Genomic DNA, 5,031 nt, shown 5'->3' with positions numbered 1-5,031 from the left:
TATTGACTTGCTGAGTCAATATTTTGTTTTGAGGCAATATGGCATTCAGAGTATCAATCTCAAGAACTCTTTTCTTCTGAGTAATCCCATTATTCATAGGATTTCTTTTAGAAGTGTACATGAACTGGTTATTTGTAACCATCTCAATGAGTTTCTGGGCTTCTGTAGGGTTTTCTTCAGATGAAGAGATCCACCAGCAGAGTGGTCTAATGACATCTTGTGCAATTCAGACAGACCATCATAGAATATACATAAGATGCTCCATTCTGAAAGCATGTCAGAAGGACACCTTCTGATCAATTGCTTGTATCTTTCCCAAGCTTCATAAAGGGATTCACCTTTCTTCTGTCGAAAGGTTTGGACTTCCACTCTAAGCTTGCTCATCTTTTGAGGTGGATGGAATTTGGCCAAGAAAGCATTGAACAACTTGTTCCAAGAGTTCAAGCTTTCTCTAGGTTGTGAGTCCAACCATATCCTAGTTCTGTCTCTTACAACAAAAGGGAAAAGCATAAGTCTGTAGACCTCGGGATCAACCCCATTGGTCTTAACAGTGTCACAGATTTGCAAGAATTCAGCTAAGAATTGATGAGGATCTTCCAATAGAAGTCCATAAAACTTGCAATTTTGCTGCATTAGAGAAACTAATTGAGGCTTAAGCTCAAAGTTGTTTGCTCCAATGGCCGGAATTGAGATGTTTTTTCCATAGAAGTTGGAAGTTGGTGCAGTAAAGTCACCAAGCATCTTCCTTGCATCTCCACCATTGTTGTTGGGTTCGGCTACCATGTCTGCTTCTTTTTTGAAATTTTCTGTAAGGTCCTCTCCGGAGTGTTGTACTTAGGCTTCTCTTAGCTTCCTCTTCAGAGTCCTTTCAGGTTCATGATCAGCTTCAATAAGAATGTCCTTATCCTTGTTCCTACTCATATGAAAAAGAAGAGAACAAAGAGAGTGGTAGAATCCTCTATGTCACAGTATAGAGATTCCTTTATGTGAGTATAAGAATAGAAGAATAGAAGAATGAGAAGAGAGAGGAGATAAGTAATTCGAACAGAGAGGAGAGATAGGGGTTCGAATTATGAGTAGAAGAGAAGTGTTAGCAATTAAATAAATAGAAGGAGATGAGAGAGAGGGTATTCAAATTTTAAAAGAGGGAAAAGAAAAATATTTTTATTTTTATTTAATTAATTAAGTTAGTTTCAAAACTTTGAAAAAGAAATAAAATAAAATTAAAATTTAAAAGAATTAGTTAATTAAAAAGATTTTTGAAAAAGTGGTTAGTGAATTTCGAAAATTAGAAGTGAAAAAGTAGTTAGGTAGTTTTAAAAAAGATAAGAAATAGTAAACTTTTTAAAATTAAAACAAACAAGTCAAGTAGTTAGTTGAAAAAGATTTGAAAATAAATTTTGAAAAGAAAAGAGGTTAGAAAAAGATTTTGAAATTAAAATTTTAAAAATATATGATTGAAATTTATTTTGAAAAAAGAATTGAAATAGAAAGTTAAAAGATTTGATTTTTAAAATTAAAGTTGATGACTTGACTAACAAGAAACTAAAAGATATGATTCTAGAATTTAAAGATTGAACCTTTCTTAACAAGAAAGTAACAAACTTGAAATTTTTGAATCAAAACATTAATTGTTAGCAAGGATTTTCGAAAATATGAAATAAAATAAAGAAAAAGATTTTTGAAAAATTAGTTTTAAAATTTTCGAAAACATTAAAAGAAAAATGAAAAAGATTTTGAAAAATTTTAAGAATGAAATTCGAAAATCATAAAAAAATGAAAAAGAATTGATTTTTGAAAAAGATTTGAAAAGATGAAGTTTTTAAATTGAAATTTTGACTTGACTAACAAGAAACAACTAAATTTTAAAAATTTTTGACTAAGTCAACTCAAAATTTTGAAAATTATGAAAAGAATAAGGAAAAGATATTTTTTTGACTTTTGAATTTTTAATCAAGAGAGAGAAAAACAACAAAATGAAACAAAACATAAAATTTAAGATCAAAACAAATAATGCGTGCAAGAACACTTTGAATGACAAGATGAACACCAAGAATAGTTTGAAGATCATGATGAACATCAAGAACATATTTTTGAAAATTTTTAAGAAAAGAAACACACGCAAGACACCAAACTTAAAATCTTTTGTAGTAGAGGCACTAACAATTCGAAAATGCACAAGAAAAATAAGAAAAGACACAAAACAAGAAAAATTAAAGACCAAACAAGGAAAATCATCAAGAACAATTTGAAGATCAAAGAAGAACACAATGCATGAATTTTTGAAAATTTTAAGAAAAATTAAAAACATGCAGTTGACACCAAACTTAAAATTTGACACTAGACTCAAACAAGGAACACAAATATTTTTTTGGTTTTATGATTTTATTAATTTTTTTGTGTTTTTATATATTTTTTTGAAAAAAATAAAGGTTGAAACAAGAAAGAAGGTTACCTAATCTAAGCAACAAGATGAAGCGTCAGTTGTCCAAACTCGAACAATCCCCGGCAACGGCGCCAAAAATTTGGTGCACGGAATTGTGATTACACTTTTCACAAGTCCGGCACAACTAACCAGCAAGTGCACTGGGTCGTCCAAGTAATAAAACCTTATGCGAGTAAGGGTCGATCCCACGGAGATTGCTGATTTGAAGCAAGCTATGGTCATCCTATAAATCTTAGTCAGGCGGATTCAATTGGTTAAGAGTTTTGATAATTGAAAGATAAGTAAAACGCAAATTAAAATAAAGATACTTATGTAATTTATTGGTGGGAATTTCAAATAAGCGATTGGAGATGCTTTGTTGCTTCTGAACTTCTGCTTTCCTATTGTCTTCGTACCATCATGCATGCTCCATTCCATGGCAAGCTATATGTTGGTGGATCACCGTTGTCAATGGCTACCATCCGTCTTCTCAGTGAAAATGATCCAGCTACGATTTTTGTACGGCTAATAAACTGTTGGATTTCTCGTCTCGGATGAAAAATACCAGGCACAGCTTCTGCACGGCTAATCATCTGTCGGTTCTCACTTGTGTCGGAATAGGATTGACGTTGGGATTTTCGCCAGTAAAGAATTTCATAAAAACAGTCGCGTTGTAGATATAGTCTCTAAATCGACAAAAATCCCTTCGTACAAATGTTTTGCTTGTCACAAGTAACAAACCCCTTTAAAATTGATAACCGAGTATTTAAACCTCGGGTCGTCTTCTCAAGGAATTGCAGGGAAGTATGTTCTTATTATTGGTTATGAAAAAGTGTGTTTGGGGTTTTTGGATCAAGGTAAAAGGTTAATTGGGCAGTATGTTGTACAAAAAATAATAAGAAAAATAAATAAATAACTATAAAATAAACTCTTGGCAAGGTATGGGAACTGGAGATCCTATCCTAGTTATCCTTATCAATTGTGATGAGAATTGGATTTTTCTCCCACTTTGTTAACCTCTAACTATGAAGGTAAGTTAAGTGGATGAATTCCAATTTTCAATCAACAATGAGTTTGATAACTCTAGAGTCACCAAATATTTAACCAAAGCCAAAAGGAAAGAAAATTGTAACTGCTGGAATAAAAATGCTTTTAGATGGGAAGCAATAATCATGTAAATAAAAGAAAGCAATATTAAACTGAAATACCTCAAATAATAGTAATTCAGAGAAAATCGTAATATGAAGAGTTCATAAATTTAATTGGAAAAATAAATAAAAATAAAGAACCTGGGATTGAGAGTTACTCCTAAAACTAAGAGAAATCCTAAATCCTAAGAGAGAGAGGAGAGAACCTCTCTCCAAACTAAATCTAAAACATGGAAAGTGAATTATGAGAGCCTGATTATGAATGGATGCATTTCCCCACTTTATAGCCTCTAATCTGTGTTCTCTGGGCCGAAAACTGGGTCAGAAACAGCCCAGAAATCACTTCCAGTGCTTTCTGGTCCGTACAGGTCGCGGAAAAGTGACGCGGCCGCGTCGTCCACGCGGCCGTGCGGGTTGCGCTCCTGCCAGGTCACGCGTCCGCGTGACCCACACGTTCACGTTGCCTGGCGTCGAGGCAGCTATGGCAAATTATATATCAAATCGAAGCCCCGGACGTTAGCTTTCCAACGCAACTGGAACCGCATCGTTTGGACCTCTGTAGCTAAAGTTATCGCTGTTTTAGTGCGAAGAGGTCAGGCTGGACAGCTTAGCAGTTTCTCCAACTTCTTGTATTCCTTCCATTTTTGCATGCTTCCTTTCCATCCTCTGAGCCATTCCTGCCTTATAATCTCTGAAAACACTTAACACATATATCAAGGCATCTAATGGTAATAAGAGAGGATTAACAATAAGTAAATATAAGATCAAAGAAGCATGTTTTCAATCAAAGCACATAATTAGGAAGGGAAATGTAAAACATGCAAATAGTATGCATAAGTGGGTAAAGAGTTGATAAAATCCACTCAATTGAGCACAAGATAAACCATAAAATAGTGGTTTATCAACCTCCCCACACTTAAACAAAAGCATGTCCTCATGCTAAGCTCAAGAGAAACTATAAAGATGAAGAGGAATGATAGAATGTATGAGATGCAACCTATGAATGCAACTAAATGAAAAATGTTTCTACTTACTTGGTTAAAAGCAAATAAATCCCCAAGAATAAATATGAACTGGATTTCACTAATTCAAATCATAAAAATGAAGTACAAATAGACTTGTAGAAGAAAATAGCTCATGAAAGCCGGGAACAAAGAATCGAGCATCGAACCCTCACTTAGTAGTGTATATCACTCTAATCACTCAAGTGTTTTAGGTTCGATTCTCTCAATTCTCTACTAACCTTGCTTTCTAAGGCTTGCTCTTCATCTAATAATCAACATAAATTTAATGCATAAATACACATATCAAGAGGTCTTTTAAAGGTTGTAATGGGGTTAGGGTCAAGGTAGGATTGTATTTGGCCAAGTGGACTAAAATCTGAATCCTTAATTAACTGAAACTTTCCCACTTAAACAATCCATGTAATCATAATACAACATCTAACCATCCATTAAC

At 33.6% G+C, this 5,031-nt stretch overlaps 1 non-coding gene across 1 annotated transcript; it reads left to right on the top strand.

Annotated features, from left to right (window-relative positions):
• The first annotated feature begins 270 nt into the window (after positions 1 to 270).
• Positions 271 to 378, top strand: LOC130971614 (small nucleolar RNA R71). Its single transcript, XR_009082826.1, has one exon. It is a non-coding gene; the product is annotated as a small nucleolar RNA R71 (small nucleolar RNA).
• Positions 379 to 5,031: the final 4,653 nt, after the last annotated feature.

Source organism: Arachis stenosperma, chromosome 3, assembly GCF_014773155.1.
Source record: "Arachis stenosperma cultivar V10309 chromosome 3, arast.V10309.gnm1.PFL2, whole genome shotgun sequence".
NCBI classification, from domain to species: domain Eukaryota; kingdom Viridiplantae; phylum Streptophyta; class Magnoliopsida; order Fabales; family Fabaceae; genus Arachis; species Arachis stenosperma.
This window is presented reverse-complemented; position numbering and strand designations above follow the sequence as displayed.